The following is a 25,213-nucleotide window of genomic DNA, read 5'->3' on the forward strand; positions in this document are numbered from 1 at the left end:
TGGCTCTCAGCCTGTCATTGTAAGATCTGTTTTCCTGACCTCTGATCATGCGCGTGGCTCTCCTCTGGACTCTCTCAAGCTTCTCCACATCCTTTTTGAATTGACCGGTTAGGGTGAGGAAGAGGGTGCTGCTGGATGGTTCTCTGACTGTCCATCTAAGACTTCACTGTCTACTGCTACAACATTGACACCTTCTACAAAAATACTGACTTCATCCATATATTCTAAAAATTATTTTATGGCTAGAAAATAGGAGATGAACAATTCTATAATTTAATATGCCAGCAATAACAAATTTTAGGAGGACATGAGGCATCCATTTCCAGACCAAAGAGGCAAGGTACGAATACTAGAGATCTGTAAACAGTGAAGGTACTGAGCAATGTTCAGTTTCATAGTTTGATACCTTCTAGGGTCGGAAGGGACCTGAAAAGATCATCAAGTCCGACTCCCTGCCATGGCAGGAACAAGTGCTGGGATCATAGTCCCCTAGCCAGATATCTATCCAACCTCCTTTTGAAGACCCAGTTCTCTTAAGTTACATGGCTACTCTTAAATGAAAGTATTTTCAAGTAAGTTGCTTCTCCTTACTGGTTTTGACTTTAATTTACGTACCTGTCTCTAGTAGGATGACTTTAATGGGAACAAGTATTTATATTTAGTGGCATATTATTTAAACAATTATTCTATAAAAATTTTCATATTGCAATAAAATGTTAAGTGGTCTCACTTGATTTTCCTCTTACCATTTTATATAACAAGCTTCAGTTTATTTTTTCCTGATTACTATTTTTATTTTATTCACAATAATGTGATTAAGAACTATTTTTGCAACTAAATTATTAACCTGTAAGGAGGGTGATATTTTTAGAAAAAATAAAGATGTAAGTCAATATTTTTAAGTGGTACAATATCTAAATCTGCTGTGGTCTGGGTGCAGTACAGACTAGCATTTTAAACCCAATCTTTCTGCTACCGGAGTTAGTAGGCTTAAGAATTTTTATGTCACTCTGACAAATTAGAAAAAAAATAATCCTTCAGTTGGTTTTACATATTTCCAGGTCAGTGCTACAGGCATCAATACAAATGCAATGGCATTGGTACACACAGTGCCCAAATGCCTGATTTCTAGTAAAGAGTTGTAATATTTACTAGGCAAGTTGGGGCTCTGATTTTTGCAATATGAAACCTTTTTCATGACAAACTTGTTAAGTCCTTGTTATTCACTGGTTTAAGCCTCTTCCAACTTCTGTTGGATCTCAACTAAAGTGGGATTAGGTCCATAGAGCATTAAGCAGCCTGAAGAATGAAAAGGGACAGAAACTAAAAGAGGGAGAATGGTTTGATCAAACAAGACCCAGGTCAATCCTAATTTATGTTTGAACCAGGAACCGCCTCTTTCATCTACTCAGGCTGGTAACAGAGATGTCTTGGGGATAAAGTGATGATGCATCCCATTGTAAATATGTCCCAGGGATCCTGCCAATTGCTGTAAATGAACACTTTTGTTCTGTTTTCAGCAGGACTGCAGCAGCAGTAGTGGTCTTGAGCTAAAGGATTGCCAGTTGTCCATTATCCTGTTGTACTCCATAGTCCCGCAACCCTTATGGACCTAAATGACCTGCTTCGTTTCACTAGCTCAGTACCTAGTGTGCATTATAAGCATATGTTCTCTTCCAGGCAGCTATGCTAGTGTCTGCTGTGAGGATGTGTTAAAAGTTGTCATGACTTCTCTAATTGAAGACACTTGTTGACACCTGCTCCTTCATTAAACAGTCTCTCCTTTCTCCTCATTGCTGTTGCAGTGCAGTGTAACTTTCACCCTACTTCAGACGTGAATGCATTTGAAGAGCATTCCAGAGGAATCATTCAGCATAAGACTGCATGAATACCATTCCTATCATTACTTTGGAAACCTTTAATCTCTAATTTTCTTTACATGCTTGTAAGTAGGACTCAATTCTGCTAAAGATCCATGCTGAGTAGTACCACTGATTTCAGTGTAGCTGAGAACTGAATCTTCTTCAGGTTCTGCATTTCAGCTGCTCTGCCTCTTCAAGGAAGGGACTGTGAGCTTTGCTTCACAATCGTACAGAAGACTGGTTGCAAAGCCTTGTTTTGCTTGGGGACTGCATGTTTATTTTAGTGTTGTTTCTAATGAATCTTTACTTGGCTTACATTTTACCCAAGAGCTTCATAGCTAATGCTTTTTATGAGCAATACTAGAAATTGCAGGGAGGACATTTTCATTAGAAGCAGACCACAGTTAAGATCCAAATACCTTTGTTATACAATGTACCTTTTATTCGTAGAGAATATTGTACAGTTCCTCCTTTCCACTGAGAACTGAAGCCTGTTGTGTATGCCAATTCTTATCTACCTGCCATCATGCCATGGCCTTTTCAAAGAATGGTTGAACCTCTTATATTCATACAAAAAGACATGGATTCTACTCAGAATTTAGAGAAGGTGTGCTATGCTGAATAAAGCAGAGGACTGAGAACCAGGCTCTGCAGCACCAGACTGGACACTGACTTGATCTAGGATACTCATAAGGCAATTTATGGCCAGATTCCTCTGTCAGTCTGTCTGATACAATAGCAAGTCAAAAGGGTTGTGCAGCTGTGACCAGATTGGATCTTGGTTCTTAATGTCTCTGCACAATAATAATACAGTAGTTGTTTACCTGCCTTGCAGAGTGAGAATGAGCAAGATCGTGGTTGTAGAACACAAAGTAATTAAACACTGAACTTTGACTTCAAATGTTTTATGCTGGAAGCTGTATGTGCTTTCCTCCTGCTCTGTTTATTACTTATTCTGGTCAGGTGCTGTGGGAGGTTCATGAGGACAGCAGTATAAATTGGTACAAGGCTGTGTTGAACACTAAGGGCTGTATTGCAGCCTTCTCATTTAGAAACGTAAAAGCAGGACAAAGCAACCCTATCAGTGTAAATGAACTCTTAGACTGAGCAGCTGTTGAGTGTTTGGAATAGACTTCCTGGTAATGGCTGGTACAATTTCATTAGGACGTATTTTATTAAATAAAACATTGGCTGAATTTATTTGTAAGTATAGCAACAGGTGCAGGGAAACAAAGGGCATATCTCCTGATTGTATTGAGAAACAGTCTATTACTCCACTGGTTGATACCCTAGGCGTAAGTTTTGCCATTGTGTATGTTTATGTTTTTAAATGAAAAACTACTGCATAAACAAAGAAGTCTTAATAAGTTTGGAAACAGGGCATTAAGGTCTGATGATAGATAGCACCATACAAATAATTCTAGTGGGAGGTCAAAGACAGAATTGCTACTGTGCACTCATTGATCATTTTTCTACTCTAGGTCGAAGTGCATGGCAAAGGTAGTGTCAGCATCATTTACCACCATCTTCTTAAAAACTGAGAAACCAGGAAGGGTCTCAAGCCCAGATCCTCCTTGAAAGTAATTAATCTAGGACTAGATTTAGGCTTAGGCACTAGCAAGCTAGGTGCTACATTTTACATCAATGGATAAAGTACCAAAATGGTCCTAGGGACAGGCAGCAAAACCCCTCCCAACAGTTCCCCCTAACCACTAAGCTTACAGAACCATGGTCCCTTCTCTTTGGCCCCAAGAATCCTGAGTTCTTGGCTTCGTAGTAGTACAGCTACAGCAGGACGAAAGGGGAGCGAGCCCCTTGCCACCAGCCACTCCGTGGAAGGGGTATGGGGGGGAAAAGTAGAACGTGCTTGGATGGAAGGTGGGTTTGAAAAGTTAACTGTCCTCCCAGCTGTCACTTCCTTAAGTATTTCATCTGCAAGAGAAAAGATGGACATTATCTTCACTGGCTGTGTTTTAAGCACAACCACAACTGTATTCTGTACTAATTTTCCTGGTCTTACAGGCATTGCTAATTACAGACTTCTGACTGGGCTTACGCCAGAGAGAGGTGCTGAGCTACTAAGGCTGAGGCAGGCAGCAGCTGAGCAAGGGCTCTTTAGACTTATATGCCTCAGTTGTCAGCTATTATAACAAAACAAGTGCTTTTTTAGGATTATGCTGCTGAAGAAGTGAGCAGTTTAGGCTCCTGTTCAGTTTTCATCATCTAAAGAATAATCTAAAAAATAAACCTCATGAAAAAAGTTACTGGCAAATGAATTGTTTGGGCTTGTTAATCTGATGACTGCTACTGAGCAAACAGCACTGCAAATAATTGAGGCTCTCTCAGTTAGGCCTCGTCTACCTGTGCCCTCCATCTATGTTTAAAGGAGGGTTTAAACTGGCATGGTTCTGTCTCATCCTGAGGAGATGAGAACCTTGCCGTACATATCCTCCCATGCACCTGACAAAACCTTTGCACCAAATGAAAACAAGCAGAGAAAACTGCTGTGACAACATTGTGGTAGTGGTTATGCTAAGGATAGGTCTACATGCTGCAGGTATACAAATTAAGTAGCTGCTCATTCATAAAGTGAGAGCAGAATCAAGCTTTATGGCTGGGTTTTGATACCATTTGTGGCTCATTTGAAAGATGACTTGCAAAACACAGAACCTGTAAGTACAGAAGGGTTTGCTTGGTCTTTAGCCAAGTATCCAGAAACAGATTACAACTAAGCGAAGCCTCTGAATTAAGTTTAACCAAACTAACTAATACACCTTGCACACCACATGCCAATAGTGAATTTGCCCATAGTAACCATGCATCAGGAGTTGATGAGTGGGTGGAGGCAGGACCAGGACACTGGAAGGGAATCAAAAGAACTAGTCCATGGACAAGATAACCAGATTAACTACCTACACAAGAACATAAGTGGAAGAAAGAAGTCTGAACTGGAACTTTTAGTGGAAATGCTGCTACATTGAGGAAAAATTATCATCTAAATACCACCATACAGCTTGCCATTCAACAGTGCTTGGGACTGTAGTCCAGATGCACCAAACTCTAGATCTGAACCCAGTTTCAGGGCCAAACCTGTCTCTAGCTTTAGGGAACTGGCTCAGTTGCATCTATTCTGAGATGAATTGTGATGAAGGTTTTAAAACTTAGCTGCAAGCTAAATTATCAACCACAGCTACACTCTGTGAGCAACAAAGCTGTAATAAGTGCTTTGTTTTGAGACCACAGACTTGGTAGAACCCTATTTCCCTTAGCCCTGTGGACTGAAAGATAAAAGTGTTGGACATGATGTCCTCCAGGAATGACAGCACACTCCGTTTTAAGTTGTACCTGCCTTTCTGAACCTTCCCAGAAATACTAGTTTGAGTCTGACCTTTGCATCTATGCTGTAGTCGTTAAAGGACAATAACTAGCAGATGCATTGACCAGTGCCTATCATGGTTGTTTCACCACAAATCGGGAACAAACCTATTTTCTCAATCCCACAGCAGTTTTTTTCAATAAGATAAGGAGCAATCTTTCTATTACACACATATTGTTTGCTAAGAACACCACACTGGGTCAACCAGCATTTGTCTTTGGTCAGAGATAAAGGTCAAGACATTTTTTATATTGCTAGAAACATTAATGAAACAAAATCAGGTGCAGAAATGCTCTTTCCCCCCTGTATTTTAAAGCTGATCAGTCATTTTTTATGGCATGTGAAAGTCATGACCAGGCATTATGATAGAACAGTCTGCTCCTGATAGAGAGCATGCCTTGGATGGGACACCAATAAAGTCTTACATTTTATTACGCTACCTCTTACAAAACAAGACAATTTTTTCTTCAGTTAAATATTTCATTAAAATTTCCAGAAAAATAGTACATCTTCTAGAATAGAGAACAGCTGCACCTATTTCTTGTATACTTGGACAATGCAGAGGTCATGTTACCATTCCTGTATGGGAACAGTATGAAATTCCACAATGAATAAGTGTGTTTTGCTAGGAAATGCACTTCTTTTTTTTCCCTCCGGATCCACATGCAAGCATGGGGACAAAAGGAAATCATGTGCTCGCTTGCTTGTACTTAAAACAAAATTCTGCTCTTGCTTACCTGGTCTGACTCCTGCTCACTCCAGCAACAGTTCTGCCAGAGAGACTCCTTAACCTCTGTACACTGGCCCAGTCTAACTTTTCCTCACTCTGTAGTTTAATTCCTTAAAATATTCCTTCCAGATCTTCCACTCTGTTGCTTTAGTTTTTCCCAGTATATGCTTATGCTATGAACCCTTTCAAAAACCTGAAATTCAATTATGTGTCTGCTCCCCTATTTTTGCTCCCTGAGCATAAGATGCCCAAGCTGAAACCCACATAAAGGGCTGTTATCAACCCCAACTGGAGCCCATAAAAAGGGCTCTTACCAGCTATCCCCACAGACCACAAAGTCCTCCAAAAATCACAAAGGGCTGGTCACACGGGAAGCCAACTTGTTCTCCAAACACATGGCTTAGCAGTTGTGCTGGAAATGGAAAAAGGCACAGAGCCCCAGCACCTCTGACTTGTTCGTAACCTCCAGTGTTTTCTTTTCACAGCAGCTGCATGCTGGTTTGTTACGGGGAAAGTAGTTCAGGAATACAGGCTTATTGGCACCGAGGCATTTGTTGGGAGAAACAGAAGAAGAAGACATGCAAACCCAATGGGTTGTGTGACTAATACAGAGAAAAGCATGACAATTTCCTTCAAGTAAACAAAAGGACAGGAAAGTGCTTCTTAGTTCTCTTGGCAGTCCTTTGAAAAAAACATCCAGAAAGATCTGTAACACCTTTGGCAGTGTCGCCAAACAGAGGGTAGAGCTCCCCTCTGTTCCCTTCCTGTTAATTTGTTCCCAACACAGCACAGTAATCACTTAAAGGTTAAAAAGACTGCTCAGGCATTTCTGCACATCAGTCACTGGATCAAGCAAAAAAAGCAAGAGTCTTATCTTTGGGACAGCCCTTTGTGCCCTTTACTATCACTGCAGGATGAAGAGGAAGTTTGCATTTTTCTTTTTTAACTTGGCATATGACCTTTTTTTTTTTTTTTTTTTAACTTGGCATATGACATCTTGACCAAACCTGAAGATGTTACATGAAGCACATAACATAGGAAAGGAAAGGACACCCTGAGTTATCAACTTTAGTTCTCTGCTACTGCAGGTAACCACATTAAAGAAGAACCCCTCCATAAATCAATCAAGCCCATCTCAAAAGCAGTTGTGTGACTACTCCAGCCACTCCTTGTGGAAGGCTGTTCCAGAGCTTCACTTTCAGATAATCAATACAGAACAGGGCTGGGAGGGATATTGAGGAGAGCATCTAGTCCAACACTATATGCTCAGGACAGGAATAGCCCTATCTAAACTATCTCATCTTAGTGTTGATCTGACCTGCTCTTAAAAGCTTCCAATGATGGATATTCCACAACCGCTTTGGGCAAATAGCTCTAGTGTTTAACTATCCTTATAGTTTAAAAAGTTGACACCTACATCTAAATTTGGCACTGAGGTATTGATAACTACTCTTTCAGCACAGTGATCCAACCAATTGTGCACCCACCCACAGTTTGATCTGGAGCACATTCTTTAACTTGGTAATGAGAAAGTCATGGAAAACCGTGTTGAACACCTTGGTAAAGTTGAGCTAGATCACATTCACTGTTCTCCCCATCTGTAGAGCCCCTCACCTTGTCACAGAGAAAAATCAAGTTGGTCAAGTAGCATCCCAAGTTAAAGATAACAAAAAATTGTTTTTCAGATATAGAGAAGTAAAAGAAGGCCCAGGGCAGTATAGGACCACTACTGAATGGGCAAAAGCAATTGGTGACAGACAGGGAGGACAAGGCCAAACTCTTCAATGAGTTCTTTGCCTCAGTCTTCCTAAACGAGGGGCAAGACAAGTCTCACATAGTAGAGAGACAACAGCAGGGCACCAGACTACCAAGCGCTGACCCTGAGATGGTGCAGAGTCACTTGGAAGGACTGGATGTGTTTAAGTCAGCAGGCCCGGATAAGCTCCATCCGAGGGTACTGAAGGCACTGGCCGATATCATTGCACAGCCACTGGCAAGAATATTTGAGCAGTCGTGGTGCATGGGACAGGTGCCGGAAGACTGGAAAAGGGCCAATGTGGTCCCTATTTTCAAGAAGGGGAGGAAGCAGGATCCAGGCAACTATAGGCCAGTCAGCCTCACCTCCATCCTTAGCAAAGTCTTTGAAAAGATTATTAAGGCTCATATATATGAGGGCCCAGCAGCAAAAATTATGCTGAGGGGAAACCAGCACAGCTTCGTAGCAGGTAGATCATGGCCAACTAATCTAGTCTCTTTTTATGACCAGCTTACAAAACGCATCGACACAGAAGTAGGGGTTGATATAATTTACTTAGACTTCAGGAAGGCCTTTGATACGGTATCCCACCCCATAGTAAACAAGTTAAGAGACTGTGACTTGGATGATTACACAGTCCGGTCGGTGGGTGGCAAATTGGCTAGAGGATTGTACCCAGAGAGTGGTGGTGGACGGGTCAGTATTGACCTGGAAGGATGTGGGCAGTGGGGTCCCGCAGGGCTCAGTCCTTGGACTGATACTCTTCAATGTCTTCATCAGTGACTTGGACGAGGGAGTAAAGTGTACTCTATCCAAGTTTGCGGATGATACAAAACTGTGGGGAGAAGTGGACACACCGGAGGGCAGGGAACAACTGCAGGCAGACCTGGGCAGGTTGGACAAATGGGCAGAAAACAACAGATTGCAATTTAAGGAGAAATGCAAAGCGCTGTACCTAGGGAGGAAAAACGTCCAGCACACCTACTGCCTAGGAAATGACCTGCTCAGCAGCACGGAAGTGGAAAGGGATCTCCGAGTCCTAGTGGCCTCCAAGATGAACATGAGTTGTCAGTGTGACGAAGTCATCAGAAAAGCTAACTGCACTTTATCATGCATCAGGAGATGCATGACAAACAGAACCAAGGAGGTGATACTTCCCCTCTATCGGGCACTGGTCAGACCGCAGCTGGAGTGCTGCGTCCAGTTTTGGGTGCTGCACTTCAAGAGGGATGTAGATAACCTGGAAAGGGTCCAGAGGAGGGCCATTCATATGGTTAAGGGCCTGCAGGCCAAGCCCTGGGAGAAGAGACTAGGGCACCTGGACCTCTTTAGCCTCCGCAAGAGAAGTTTGGGAGGCGACCTTGTGGCTGCCTATAAATTCATCATGGGGGCGCAGAAGGGAATTGGTGAGGCTCTGCTCACCAAGGCGCCCCTGGGGGGTCACAATAAATAATGGCCACAAGCTAGCAGAGAGCAGATTTAGACTGGACATCAGGAGGAACTTCTTCACAGTTCGAGTGGCCAAGGTCTGGAACGGGCTCCCAAGGGAGGTGGTGCTCTCCCCTACCCTGGGGGTCTTCAAGAGGAGGTTGGCTGGGCATCTGGCTGGGGTCATCTGAACCCAGCAGTTTCCTGTCTATGCAGGGGATCAGACTCGATGATCTACTGAGATCCCTTCTGACCCTAACATCTATGAATCTATCACTCTAGGCACTTAGAAAATAGATTTCTATGCTCACTCTAAATTCATAGCAGACCCCAAGGTATAAGCAGCAGAAAGCACATCACTTACAACTCAGGAGCTCTTGAACCAGTACAACTGTACCTAGAGAATTCACTAATTCAGAGCATACCCATACAGCAGCTGCAAGAGTGTCCTGTAGGAAATTCCACCCAGTGTTTAAAACCAGTCTGCTTAGTCACAGGGAGCGCCACTTCCCGTGTTCTCACCCACAGTGAATAGCTTCTCAAGCACAGCTGCCCCATGCAAATATAATCCATCCTTATTAGAGGTTTCTGCAAGTGCAAGGGATACAGACAGCAAGGATCTATGTTCATGGGATGAATCCAGGCCGTTATTTATAAACAGAATTAAGTGCAAGTTGTTGAGTTTGCCACAAACTTAAGCCTCAACTTTTAAGTTTCCAAGGTAAAAATTCTGAACAAAGCCCTAAGCCCACATAGTGCCAAGAGCCTTCACTTCCCAGTACAGTCAAAAGAAACTGGCAGCACTTCCCAAAATCCGGCTCCAAATAACCTCCCTTCCCAAGTGCAAATAATGACAGGGAAATGTTATCCCATATCACCTCTGCATATTTTCAACAGCGGACATGAGATGTTGCGTCCAAAGTTAATAACAATTGCAATATTTCTCCAGTTAAGGCCACAATGGGATAACTACAGAAAAATAATAGGCAGCAACTAAGAGTTATTAATGCACAATAAACAAGCTTTTAAACCCCTTACCACAATGACTGCCAGGGAAAGCAATGGTTAGGAAGCACAGGGAGAAGAGTGAAAGCAGACTTGATGCTGCTCTAGCTGGTGCCAGGAGCTTTATCAATTTCAAAGAGCCCTAAGATACAGGGCGTGCAAAAGTGGCTGAAAGACTTCCCTCGTGCCCCTCCTCTTTCATTCCAAGAATAGAGACAAAGACTTGGAGACAAATCTTTTCTGTAATTCTGATAAAATGTAAATACTGTTGTCTACAGTAATGAGCTCACAGCCACCTAAGTATATCTAAGGTGCCTGTCTCTAAGCACCATCTATAGCCAGTTAACGCTCACTTAACAAGCCCTATTTAGTAGCCAGTTCTCAGCCTGTCCTCTCCTTCAGGTACTGACTGCTCCTTCTCCCCCTGGTATTTTTCTATTTCCCTTCCCTCTCTGAGAGCAGCATCTCTTCCTATCCAGCTCTCTACTTTGTTTTCATGATGAGACATGTTTCAACTACATGAAACTGCAGGAGCAAGCAGAAGAAGAAGAATGGCTGGTTTCACAGGCTCTGCAGACTAAACCTGCAAGCCAGCTTTGAATAGTCACAGCATTTGTGGGCAAACACTTCCCTGTAGACACTGTGCTGCTGCTAGCTGCCTGAGAAAGGCAGTCTTGTATGAAAGTAATCTTTTTCAGATGGTGCATGTCACATTGGACAGATCTAGAGACCCAGGAAAAGTATGAGAAAGAAAAACAATTCTCCAGCAGAGCATTTGGGAGTTTTGTTGCCCACAAATAATGACATTGAAAGGTCTGAAACTTCTGCTGATCCCTCACAGAGAAGAAACAAAGGTAGAGATTTTGGTAGAAACTCCCAGCTTAGGAATTAGATAGCTATTCATCATCATGTCACACAACACACATAAAACCACAACCAATGTATAACACTATCTGTAAGAAACATTCACAAGCTTTAAAGAGAAAATCCAGAACCCCGTAATATCAAATACAGGTCTGTGAAAGCCTATGACCTACATGACAATAACTGGCTCAGTCAAAATGCACTCTCAGTTGGGAGACGTCCACGCTCGATACGTTTAAAGCAGTTTATAATGTACTTCCCTTTGGGGAATGACTTTGCAACGTTCCAGTGATACAGCTAAAAATCTCACTAACTCCCATAGTCACAGCTTGGTACTGTAGTACATAGGGGGCGTATTACACAGGCACTCAGAAAGCCACTACTGTGTGATAAGATGGATAGTGCATATTGTACATCCAGCAACAGATTCTGCTTAAAGTTGCCTTTTCTCCAATTAATTTCCCTGCACACTATTTAGCAATATTTTGACACCTGGTTAGAGAAAGCAACTCAAAATGTCACTGCAGGATAAGAGGCCTGAGGAGAAGCCTGAAAACCAAAATTTCACCAACTCTGTACTTTAATGTTTTATGAATCCCAGGATGTCAGAGAAATTGAAAGTTACTTTGAAATATCACTTACAGGTGCCATCTCAGGGAGAGGATTTCAGGCTGTGGATCCCAAGGCAAAGGAGGTGCCTCCCCCAACTCAGAGGCAGGATTGCAGACACATCCCTTTTCCTTAATTTACTGATTAGCTCAGCTGGCTCCCTGCTCAGAGCATAAGTTGTTCTGGACTGACATCTAAAGTGCTTAGCCTCCCAGGGCCAAGTATTTAACAGTATGGGGTTGCAGAACTTCATGGGTAAGCACCTGTATCTTTTATTGGGTCTACCTCTGATTTTGAAGAAAGCAAAAATGAAGGAAAAAACCCCTAGTTTCACAGCTTCATTCAACAGTGGCAGCAGGTCCTAGAATTGGCAGGGGGTTGGACTTCCAACCCTACCAACTATAAAACTATGAATTCATCAGGAGGGCCTTAGTATATATGCACAGTGCAGAAGCAGAACATGCAAGAGTTACTTTGGTACCAAGACTTTAGGAACTACAATAGTGGAGGGAAATAAGTAGAAAGGTCAAAGTTCACTGCTGATTTCCAGGGGAGACAATAGAGAAACCATCCTGCTGCACTGCCAACTTCCTATGGCCTGCTCTGTCTGCAAAGTAGCCAAGGGCCCTCTGTGAGGGCTGGGGCCAAGGATAACACAAAGTTAACTAACCTCTTTTTTCCATACCCCTAGCTGGTTGCCCCCTCTGCCTGTAACTAGGATGGAAACATGGTCCATTATTACCAGCACAGAGCACACACACAAAACAGGTCTAGGCTTAAAATAGGAGTTATTATGTAGCTGTAAATTCACCAGTTGATAAGGAGAAGTGGTCAATCTACCACTTTAAGCACCTTAATAAAAGGTTAAATTCTTACTGGTCCCTAAAGAGAAGAGAGTAAACTACACTAATTTAAGCTCCGGTTTCTCCCTTACTCCTGCCCTGCTGTGCGGAAATGACTCTTCTTTTTCATGAGGAACTGGAAAGCATCAGGGAGACTGTCAGTGAGTTTGCGTTCTGCATTGTGAGATTTAAATCATGTCTGTTTTAAAGAACTGGTATGAAACCTGCCATATTTATGTTGTATAAGATATGGTAAAATGTTCACTTAAACACACAGGAGTCTTGAACAGGTATTCGGTTGGATATCACAGTTAGCACTTAGTTGGCAGTTTTGAAATTGGGCTGTTGATTGAATATGCACTGAGATTGAAGTACACAATCCAGCATAGATAATGCTGGTCATATTCCAGCATAGATAATGATGTTCCACCTCAATAAAATATTGCTTTTTCTCCATTTAAATAAACAGCACTTATTTATGGTCATGCATTTTAGTGCATCACTGTGCTTTAGCAGTGTTGGTGACTATGAGTACCAGCATTTTCTATATGAAGAAACTTAGGTAGAGGGTGTTACTAAGCCAAAATCCAAATGGCTGGTTGGCGAACGACCCAGGAATAGAAGCCAGATTTCTCCACTCCCAATTACTTTTGAACCACTAGAAAAGAGCATTGGGAATCTCCTGAATGATAGGTGGTGCATTAGTCATTATCTTCCTAGAGCCACTAGGAAACCTTTCTGTGCTACAGTTGGTTCTTCCATATCCGGGTTGGGATCTGTTAGCAAGACAATGTACAAATATTAAAACACAGATTCCACTGCTACATCCTGTTCAACAACAAAATAGAGGACATGTCTCAGAAACGACAATGCAAGTTTTCACTAACACTGGGTTAAAAATAACTTGGTTTGCTGGGAGAGCTCTTTTTAATAAGCAAGAAAAGCTGAGAGGGAGAAATGGCTACAGGTATGAAGGAATGCGTAGATGATGCATAGATTTCATAGACATTTGGGCTGGAAGGGACCCTGGAGTTTCATCGAGTCCAGCCCCCTGCCCCAGGGGCAGGAAGTCAGCAGGGATCATAGGATCCCAGCAAGATAAGCATCCAAATGTGTCTTGAAGGCGTTCAAAGAGGGTGCTTGAACCGCCTTCGGCGGCAGTCTATTCCAAACCCTGGGGGCTCGAACAGTGAAGAAGTTCTTTCTTATGTCCAGCCTGAATCGGTCACAGTGGAGTTTGACCAATTCAGGCTGAACATAAGCATGTCAGAGACATTAAGGAAAAAAAGGGAAAAAGGAAATAAAGCCTAAAAATAACTTATTCCATGAAAATATCACATGTCAAAAAGACAAGTGCTAGCTCCTAAAAATTCAAAGCAGGAACTAGGAAATGAGAAGAGGAAGGAGACAAATCAATTGTTCTAAATCAGAAAGAAAACAAATTAGGCCCAGTCTTTGCTTTTAAACTATTTTCCACCCCTCTTTCTATCATTAATTATTAACTTTTAAATAAGATATGATACTTGCAGCTGTTGCACAAAATGTTAAAGAAAATAGAATAAAACAAAGAAGCAAAAACATAATTCTTTTTTAATGGAAAATATATGTATACAGGATACAGAATGTCACCAAGCACCCTGTTAATCTTTTTGGACTCATTGCCGGAGCAAGATGCCGGGAGTCAGATATGGCATTTACACCCTGCTGCACCTTAGTTTCCTTTGAAAAGTCACTTAGAGCCTTGTGGTCCAGAAACAGACTTAGGTGTTGCAATGCTGCATGTCACAATGCGTACCTTTTAGGCACAGTGCCTAAGCCAGGTCAGCACTTTTTCACAGAAAATGAAGAGGTGATGGATGCTGGCCCTATAAACCTTGTAATGCAGTGGGTGGAGCACTTATCTGGGAGAGGCAGATTCATATTCTTCCTTTGCCTGAATGGTTGGAACCTGGCCCTCCGATCATCCAGTGTGTTGTGCATTCTTGATGAGTGCCGCATGTACTGGACTATACAGCATAAAAGGCAGGGGAGGGGATGGCCTGCTTGCTGTGTTTTCTGGGAGGATTTAGGGTGCTCACAACATGCCTGCGGTATTGGACTTTGCAGGCAAAACAGACAGAAGAATGCCTAGAACCTCACTAGAGCTTAAGTGTGAAATAGGTACTGAGCAACCATTGAGTCTGTGAAGAGTTAGGCACTTCTGTCCAGGCAGACAACTTCAGGGACTTTACTAGTGCAATCTTACACACATCTAGGTAGGTATCGAAAGAGGTCTTCAGGATCTAAATGCTGGACTCAGACAGTTAAAATGGCATTTAGAAGCCACAGTCCTCCTGTGGCTGAAATGTAGTCTTTTGAAGAAAAAGGGGTCCAAAAGGAGGTGTGCATCACATAGGTTTCCTTCAGCTTTATGTATGATAAGCTAGTTAGGACAACTTTCTCGCCCATTCTCCATCCTTTCCCCAACTTCTCATTAGCCTGTGCTGTGAGCACACAAGATCCAAAGTGGTTCCCGTTAAATTAAAAACCATCATCACTTCTCCTAATGCAAAAAATCATACACAGAAGCTAGGTCTCCCATTGAACCCCTTCAGGTCGAGCATGTTGTACTCATACAGTTCCTCCACCTGCCCACCCACAGGGACAGATCTAGGTCCTAACTACAGTCCTGCTGGAGTCACCTGAGATCTTCAATTTGCAGGATGGGCTCATGAAACACCTCCTGACTATTGTAGTTGATTGTGAAGTGTTCATATTCCCAACCTAACATTCCTATATTTTCTTCTTCAGGGATATTTACTGAATTAAAGTGATTTGATCTGTGAACCGTACACTGCAGTTTAAGCAATTCCGTTCTGCTTGGTATAGACTGCTGGCTAACATTGTCCTTTTATGCTACTGATTTGGACCATCTCTTAAGCTAAAGTAAAATATTCAGCAGCACGGAGAAAGGTTGAAGATAGGAATTTTGCTGTCAATCAAATTAAGGAAATTCCTTAAAAAACAATTTCCTTCCTATCGCAGTTTGTGAGCTGGGGGGTTTTGGTAGGTGGAGGAGGTGATTCCCTACCCCACCCCCAGTGATATTATTAGGCATGAATACAAAATCATGCAAGTGGTTTGTGTCAGAGACCACCTCAGAGACAAGTTCCCAGACTTCTTGAGGCAGAGCATGGGAACCAACAAGAGAAATAGGTCTGGCAGCATTGTTCCAGATTCAGGGAAAACTTTATGCAGAGTGTAAAGAAAGGCATTTTGTACAAGGCCATCTCATTGTCTTGCTACTGCTTTACTATAAAAAGCTGCAAGTCTGCTGGTTAAGGCATGAGATCTGGAATGAGAACCTCAGGCTTGTATTTCCAGTTTTGCCTTCAGTTTACCAGGGGAATCTAGGTACAGAAAGGCTAAGACACTTGATGACTAAGTCTCCCCACCTGTAAGCAAATACACTTTCTTGTCTTTATTTGCAAAAAGCTTTAAGCTCTTTCAGAGAGAGCCTACAGAAGTGCAAGGAAATATTTAAAGACATCACATCTTCAAAAACCTTTTAATCTTCAAAAAAACTTACAAATATTAAACTGCCCTGAAAATTGTAAAGTATCAATGTAATTGGGGTGTTTGGTTTCTAGATATTTTGGGGTATTTAAATATTTTAGATATTCAGCTTCAGATAAAAAATTATTCCTGCAGAGAGTCCAAGGTTTCCAGAAAAGCAGTAAACCAATCCCTAATATTTGTTTCCATTCTAAATTTGCATGGACACAATGGAAAAATAACCGTGATGTATTTAACTGCTGAGTGTCGGGGTAAAACCGAAAGAATCGGGCCCCAAGGTCACGGTGGGCCAGGGTGGCGATTGGAACACGAACAGGTGGGATTAGCGGGGGCGGAGTCTGAGAGGCATGGAAGTGTATGGTTTCAAAATAAGATGGGTTTATTTACTCACGCTTTGAAGCGGAGGCACAATTCCTTCTTCAGTTACAGTTATGAATAAACAGGAACGAAAACAAACAACAGAAGGGGTCTGTTGGCCCACGGGGTTCTGGAGTGAGCCCTTGCTGTCTAACCCCGTAGGGCTAGGGGCGGCTGCCCACTCCTTAAGTCCCAGGGCTGGTCAACACCTCACGTAAAGGTAAGCGAACAACAGAACGAAACTGTAACACGTTGAGATGAGGAACGAAGTTGTGACGCCAGTCCAAAGGCAATCGAATGGTCGTGAAGAAGTCCGAGGTCGAAAGCCGGGTGAGTCGTTAAACAAGAAGCCAAAGTCGAGGTTGTAGGGATGATCCGGATCGGTGGTCGTTGATCGGTGCCAATGTTCAGAAACCAGAAGATCAGTACAGTAATAAACGTAACGAGATCGATGTGAAACGCCAAACAAGGGAGGAGACCAGTAGGCCAGAAGGCCTAGCTGAGAAGCAGTCCCTGTAACAACAGCCTCTGCTTTCAGCTCGAGCGGGTTTCCCCCCACAGCGTGAGGCAGTCTCTGCTGAGCGCAGTCTCTGCAACACGCTGCGTCTGGTCTCCCCCGAGGGAGGGGCTCACGAGTCTTTTATACAAATTTAGTGGCCAGTCAAAATGCTCTCCACAGAGAAATTTCTAGTCCGATTACCTCATGTCAGGTTCTGACTGAGCATGTGTTCAGCCAGAAGCTGATACAGTCTGAGCACGCGCCTGGGGGGAAAGTAGGTCAGTAATGACTGACAGGCCCGCAGGTCACCCAGGGGCACGCGCTGGGTGAGCTTCGGAATTTTCCACTCACGGAGTCCAATGCGCATGTCAGTTCTGGCACTTCTGCGTTGTCAGCATACATTTAGGATTTTCCCGCGACATGCCCCCTTGCTGTCAACACAGAAGCTTTGGAATACTGAATCACGCCTCCTCCTCGGCGGCGGCGGCGGCGTTCCAAAACTCGTCCTGAGTGGGAACGGTGGAGTACATATAAACCGATAATTTTGCAACCTTCCGTGTCAAGATTTTAAAAATACAACTTACGATAAGAACAACAACTATGAACACGAACAAAAATGATAATAAGGGTGTCAGCAGGTTCAATAGCCACGAGGATGCATTCCACCCGAGCCATTTAAAAACCTTGGCTAGCCAGCCTTCCCCGTTGCCAGAACTGGCATTTACATCCTCTGCTATTTTCCGAATTTTCGTAATTTGATTTTGTAAAGGAATCGACACATTCGGTATGCCAATGCAGCACATGTCCCTTGAAAGGTTCAAATATTGGCACAACCCCCCTTGTTGAATTAAGAGGGCGTCCAAGGCTAATCGATTTTGCATTGACATTTTTGGTGCTGCTTGTAGTTGTTCGTTCACTAGCTCAAAGCCCACAGCGGTGTTATTGGCCAGGAGCTCAACTTGCTCCGAAAGCTCAGCCAGAGCGATTCGGGCCTTACCTATACTATACCCCCAAAGGAGAAGTCACTCAGAAGCCCAACTCAGGCTTTGAGCCACTTTTTCTCCGTGGGTGAGGGAGCTCCACACTGGGTTGGCTGATCGTGTTTGTTGGTGCACTACAGCCGGGCTAGGTGGGTGAGCGGCTGTCGCCTTTAACAGGGGACAAAATAAAACTGAACTCAGAAAGCATTGAGCGTTAGAGAGGACGGCTGGCAGCCTGCCGTCTGAGCAAGCCCATGCTAACCAGAATGGTGCCAGTGTACCTGTCAAAGAAAAATCTTTGATTTCAGCTGCCAATGGCAAAAAGGTCAAAAGGTTAACATAACATATTTTGTCATCATAGTTCCGTATTCAGCCCTCCCCCGGCTTAAATGTAAAATACATGCGCAGTCATTCTTGCATGAAACCTGAGCAGAAGTAAAAAACACGCAAAGTCTGCTCACAGTCATAATTGGCAGTCCTGTAATTATTCAAGCCTGGTGTGTCGTGATTGGCTACCTGAAAACCTTTAATTTTGGAAAGATTTCCGCCTTCTGCAGAGACCTCCACGCACACCCAGGAGACATAGTCAGTGGCCTGGCCAGTTGTTGACCCCTCCCCACCTGCAGTGAAAAAAAAATTTCAGGTGTTGTATTCGAATTTTTGTTGACTCGTCCGTTCTCCAAGAGCTCACGAACGTCTTTAAACCAAAGTTACCTGTATGCTTTGCTGAAAACCTGCACCAAGCAGTTTATGATCTGTGCAACGAAGAAGCATCTGTAAGCTGAACTGAACTTTTCCTTTCTCACTGTGTAACCACGACTTCCTTCCTACGCCGCAACTCTTCTGTGGTGTAAGTAACAATAAGTCTTTAACCAAAACACATTTAAACTCCCTGACTCCTCTCGCTTTTCCACCTGTACAACCACCATATCGTACCCACGTCCGGCCAGTCGTGCCGACCCAGGCTCGCAGGTCAAGGGTGCACCAGTCCTCGGACGCAACAGTACCCAGTTTCGAACATAAACCAGGGTGCGGGAAGACGTGCCTAGATCGTCATTGTGCGAGTGCAGCAGGGCAGACAAGCTCCGAGATCCGTGGGGTGGGAGGCTTCACAGTGACAGCCCACCCGTGGCCCGGGGGGGCGGGGCACTTACTCACCTGTTGCAGGTGTGAGGCGAAACCGGCTGGCTTAAAAGCCAGACCAGAACGAAGGAGCAGGGAACGGGAAGTGCCGGCGCGGGAGCAGATCGCCGGCAGAAGCCCAGTGCAGCGGAAGCACGCCGACACGCGACTGGCCCGTACATTCTGGGGCAAGGGTAAGGCCCCGCAGGAGCGAGACGACGGGGGCAATAGGCCCCGAAGTTGATTGCGGGAGTCGTGGCGGCCAGAGGCGCCTCACCACGGCTGGGTCTGCACAGCGGGCAGCTCGGCTTATAGGGCTGCTAATCTCAGCCACAGTGCACCCCGGCAAGTGAAGGGATTAGCCCAGGAAGGGGAGGACTCTGAGGGGATGGAAAGGTGTTCCCTGATAAAGGACTTTGGAACTTTAGTGAAGCCAACTAACCATAGGAACCCGGGACCAAGTGCCTGGGAGTGGAACTGATTGTGTGACGCATAATTTGTTGATTTTGGGACTCATATATTTAAGGCGTTGGCTTTCACTCTCCCTAAAGAGGGGGAGAGACTGGAAGGCCAACTGCGATTTGGCACGGAGGCCCGGGTGAGGGTGTAGAGGAGGAAGGAGCCCTCAAGGATTCCACCTCTGGAATAACTGGAAGTCTTGTTTTTGGACTGCACGTCGTCAGAAGAAAACACTGAACATAGGAACCATCAAAGTTGTGGCAGGAGGGTTCTGAAGTACGCAGCTCCGGAGACAGTACACTTCCGGCTGGAGGTTAGTGACTGGATGGGTACAGACTGTTAGATAGCTGGACTCGTTCACAGTTGTGGTTGGTTGGATTCTTTTATGGGTACCTCTACACCATGGCATGCAGCATTTAACAATACGGCTCTGAGGACAGGATAATAAAATCCCAGCCACGAATTTTTCCCGTATTTACCCATTCTAGTTAGATCTACAGTTGTCGATTGGTCCCACTTAACTAAAGGAACGGCTTGTATGAGTGAAGACAAAGTAAAGTCCGAATCGACCCTCTTACCCGGAGGGTTTAGACTAAGTACCCACGGTGGATTAATGGAAGTCGGGTCCAATTTTAAAGATGCATCCGCCTGGGACCATTTGATGCCCTGGGGATGGATCCCCCAGGGGATACTAGAGCAAGGCACTGGGACTTCTTGCTCCCTTCATTCCTCACAAGGGGACCAGGTGTCATCGGCTAAAGTTCCCAGGGTAAAGTATTGAGGCCAAGTATATTTGGCCTATCACATGATCCCCACCCTCCATGGGAATCAAGATGTTTATTGAGGTCTTCCGGCCTTTAGCGACCTCGAAAAACCATTTCCCGACATCAAATGGAATGGGGAAGGGGTCGAGGACTGAATCCTCCACGGACGTAGGCACCCTCAAACATGCTGTCAATCCATCCCCCTCTTCCTCGTCCCCGGTTGCGTTAGCCCATAGGGATAGGAGCTGTAATACAGTGTTTCTTGATTGCTCAAACCTTACAGCCTGCTCGCCCAATCGTATCCACAAGGCTACAGCAACAATCGTAAATAGAGTCTTTCTAGAGTCTCTTAGTCCTGTAGCCATGGTGTCTTGGCTCCTCCACTGGTTTCAGTTGTTGAGTCGGTTCGGGTGTTGAGCGGTCTCTGATGTGATGTGACGTCCTTTGTTGAAATGGTAATGGTAACATGGTAATGATGTGGCTTGCAAACCTGGAACAACAACAGAACAAACAGGCAGAACAAATTTCCTAACAAAACTATTTACATGTTATTTTACGAGCCTAATTTCTTCTGTGTTTCCAGCATTTATCACAAGGAGACTCATGCCCCCTTGCTGGGAACACAGAAGATTCATGGTAGCGAGTCTGTAACGGCTCTTCTAGCCAACCAGTTATGATGGGCGAGGATCGATCACCCACTGTCCTCTAATTCAATAAGGTAAGTATTGGGATACTTTTCGATGGAGGTTATTTTTCCTTGCAATGTCTTTGGGTGTCGATTCTTCGGATCAGGTAATGTAATCCATACAAGTTCAGATGGTGTAAATTTTGGAGTCCAGGATTTCATCGGGTTGGGTGTTCTTGTACCCCATAGTTCTTTCGTGGAATTTAAATTGATCAGAATTTCATGATTATGTTTTGTTCATCCTTTGTAACTTCCCTGTCCCTTGAGGCACAGGGCCTCCTTATATAATCCGACTGCTCTTTCTACCACCCCGTTTGACTGTGGGTGGTAGGGCAGATGGTGATGCCAATTGATGTTGTGTAGATGCGCAAATTGATCTATGGCCAATGATGCAAACGGTGGCCCACTGTCGGACTGGATGGTGGTGGGTATCTTCCACATTGCAAAGACACTTGTAAGAGGTAGGATGACTGCAGTGGCATGTGTCTTACGAAGAGGCACGACAGTCATCTGCCTTGTACCGAGGTCCACAACGATCAGTCCTTTATTAGGGACTGACGCCCCTGGCAAGGGACCGAGAAAATCCACCTGCCAAGTCTGTCCTGGTGCGAATGTGTTCTTATCCAGAGCGCCCTTCGTGTTCCCGGTTTGATGACATTTTTCTTTTGCGCAGGCATTACAAGCCTGGGTGATTCACTTCCAGTTCCGGTGAGAACCATGTGATGAACAGACATCAGATGCCTGGCACCATTTGTGGTAACAGGCACAGGGACCCGGGTGGCCCCAGTGCTCATGGAGCCAGGTTAAATACGGGTCAACACATACAGGCTCATCGACGGCGCTTGTGACAAGAACATTGGTACAAGTGGGATCTTCCAATAATCGATCGATTTTTTCATGGACGAGATCGGTATCAATCCGGTGCAAACGGGTGTGCTTGACTAACAGCAATACAGAAAATGTAGACAGAAGTGTGTAGACATCATTCCAAAGCTGGATGTGTTCTGTGGGGGAGGCCATACCTGTTACAATTTTATAGATATATTGGGAGTCAATAGCTATTATAGGGACAGGTAGGGTCCCATCATGATGCTCGAGACAATGGTGTACGACCTGTCGGAATCCCAAAAGTTCATTCTTTTGAGCTGAATCACAACCAGGGTGGATTTGGTGTATCGAGCATGGATGGCAATAAAAGCCATACTTCCCGCCTTCACGGGTGGAACCATCTGATGCCATCCACGCTGGCTGTGTAGTACTGTACAGCATAACGTTTCATGACTCTTCGAGGGCTGGTGGTGGTGGTAGGTCCTCATGGTTCCAGGCGTGCCACTGGTAGAGATGATTAAGTACCAAGGCACTCCAGGTAGGTAGTTTGCCCTGAAAGCATGGGTCCAGCTGATCATGGAGAAGTGGTGGGAGCAGTGTTGCTCCTATTGCTCTCAACTTTTCCTTTCCAGCTGCTAATGGCTCGGCCAACTGGGCAGCCAAAAGAGTCTTGCCGACAACGTATCTATGTTGTGCTGCTTGGATGGTCCGATGTGCAATAAAGATGAGGTTTCCATCAGAGTTTGTTACAGTAACAAAAAGATGCTCACCAGTAAACCCTATCGTAATTGTCAGTGGTATGCTGAAATCAATGGCGTGTAGGGTCGTAGCTTTTACTGATCTCACCAGCTCGTTGAGGGCTTTGGCGCCTTTCGGAGACCAAGGAGTTTTCTGCCTTGTTTTCTCTCTAATCTGCCTCTGAATTTGGGCTAGTATCGGCAAATGTTGTGGGGTAATATAATGCCGAAACCAATTCAATTTGCCTAGTAACGACTGAAAGTCGGTTTTTTTCATCGGAGTCTTATTTTCCCCTAAATCAAGGTCAATGGTATCATGGGCCACTCCCTGTCTGGTGGTTCCGATGAAGGTAGCACCTAAAAAACTAATACGGTTTGTTGGAATCAATTGAATTTTTTTTCTCATTTATGACCCATCCATCAGCACTCAGATGTTGTACCAGATTGGTTGTGATGTTATTTATAAGTTCTTCCGTTCTTCCCATCACAGCTATATCGTCAATGTGACTCCATACTTTGACGGATCGGCTCTCTGGGTTACTCTGATAAAACCGTTCGAGGCTCTCATTGATAGCACTTGTAGCCAACTCTGGAGCATTGCAGGAACCTTGCGGGCAGACATTCCATCTATAAATTCTTCCTCGTACACACATATTAAGGACGTCTTCAGGATCATTAATGGGTATTGAAAAAAACATATCTTTGAGGTCTAACGTTGTTCTGACCCATTGATCGGCCTGATATTCGGCCATTTCATGTAGGCTCTGAAGCATGGTGCAGGGTGCTGGCTGGGCCAATACGGTGCAGCTTTTGTTGACTTCGCGGTAGTCCACTACAAGGCAAACTGCACCCGGCTTTCCTGGTTTAGGTATTCCCCATCCTGGAGACAGCCTGCTGAGAAATGTGGATTAAAAAATACAAAACCAAATCAGTAGCTTGATCTAGAAACAGGAAGAAGTTAGTTATATGAAAAACTAATGCTATTAAAAATACAATAAAGGCTACATGTGAGAGCTGAAAAGCTAGTAGTACTTGGATTAGTGTTCACTTGCACTTCCTTCCTGAATTCCTAGCATAAGTTTTTGCATGCTTCCTAAACGAGCTTCAGCTAGCAACACTTCCTAATGTCTGTAAGATTCCTCAAGGCTTAAATTACTATTAATTAAATGCTACCCACAAAAATTCCTTTTGTAAGGTTATGTTAAAAGCAAGATTCTTATAGCAATCTCCCATAATAATATACACTATATAAACTGAGTTTACCTGTGTGGGGTTAGCAGCTACATATGAAGTTCTTCTGTAAAAAGAGAACAAACAAATGGTTATGAAATCTTTGTCCTATGCTTCAAACAGGAAAAAAATTCTATAAAAGCACAAAGTAATGTGAATAATCTTAGTACTACTGGAATTAGTACACCAGGCAAACTTCCCAAATGCTCAAACGTCTTCCCTGTTTTCTAATCAATATTAAGTGCAGACATAGGGCAAAAAGGTTGTCTCATCAAATATTTATAGGTTTTGGTCTATATAATAGGGACCAGTGTAGGTGCCAGAGTCCTGCCCTCTGTTCCACTGGGAATGACACCTGTAATTACATCACAGGCAGAACTGAACTCTAGTCCCAAATGCATAAGTTGCATGTAAATCTTCAATTAGAGGCAATTCATGCCCAGCCCTCTGGGTGCTACAGTGGGGCCAGTGTGGTTGCCCAGTGTTAAGGGCAGGGTGGATTTGGCAGCTCCTGCTCTTGGGAATACATGTGGCACAGTGCCCAGATCCTTGGTGGCTTTCTTCATGCTACCACACAGGGAGGACTGGAGATGGAGTGTTAATCACCAAGCATAGCCATCCACAGGAAGGACTGGTGTACCCCAAATTAATATAGCTTTGAGACTGGAACAGAAGCTGACAGAGCTCTGCTGCTCCATAAACTTCAGTAAAATAAAAGCATTTAATATTCCAAAAAACTCCCAAGTTTACAACCCTGTACACTGAGAATGGACTTTAGCCTTTGATATGCTTTTATTACATGCAGTCACCTGGGTGTATGGGCTGTGTGCAGTAGCCACATACATACCCTACGTTTAGCAATATTGTGGATGACTTATTTGGTAAATATGGAGTAGTTTCCATTGCAGTAATTAAATTCTGTACCAAACAACTTCCACCTGATGCAAGCACTTAATAGCCATTAGCATCAGTGCAAATAGTAGGTAATATGCATTTTCAAGGAATAGTCTTTCTCTTCTTCCACAGTTGGAATGCTAAAAGTATTTATAATCTAAATTACCTGGCACTTAGAGATCTTTACGTTCCAGTAAAGAAGATCAACAGGCTATCAACAATGTAAATTCAGTAAAGATGTCTGCATATTTCACATTTCTATCAATTTAAATATAAACTATTTTGTTAATTCATGTACTCACAGGGTGTTTTGAAATAAAGGCATTTTAAGTGACTATCATGGGCACTAGGTACTACTATGTTATCGACTGTGTTTATTCTCCGCTCTGATCGGCCTTTATATGGATGAACTCAGGCTGTTTCCATTGGCCTCAGTAAGATTTTTGATTTGTTTCCTAGAGCACCTCAGCAGCTACTTTGGGGAAGTGGCTCTCAACTTCTATAGGTGATGAGACACTCCAGGCACCCTTTAAAAAATGCTAATCTTAGTTTTGCCTACAGAAAAACCCTACAGCAGTTTTTCTGTGGTAAAGAACTCAGAAAGACCACAACTCTGGGTTTGTATTTTTTA

General features: G+C 43.8%; 1 long non-coding RNA gene across 1 annotated transcript; it reads right to left on the reverse strand.

The window, feature by feature from the left end:
* Positions 1-606: 606 nt before the first annotated feature.
* Positions 607-4,150, reverse strand: LOC109308422. The gene is made up of 2 exons (XR_002100611.1): positions 2,069-4,150; positions 607-2,031 (listed from the first exon to the last, which is right to left on the reverse strand). It is a non-coding gene; the product is annotated as an uncharacterized LOC109308422 (long non-coding RNA).
* Positions 4,151-25,213: the final 21,063 nt, after the last annotated feature.

The sequence above is a fragment of the Crocodylus porosus genome, unplaced genomic scaffold (genome assembly GCF_001723895.1).
Source record: "Crocodylus porosus isolate Cpor-Errol unplaced genomic scaffold, CroPor_comp1, whole genome shotgun sequence".
NCBI lineage: Eukaryota > Metazoa > Chordata > Crocodylia > Crocodylidae > Crocodylus > Crocodylus porosus.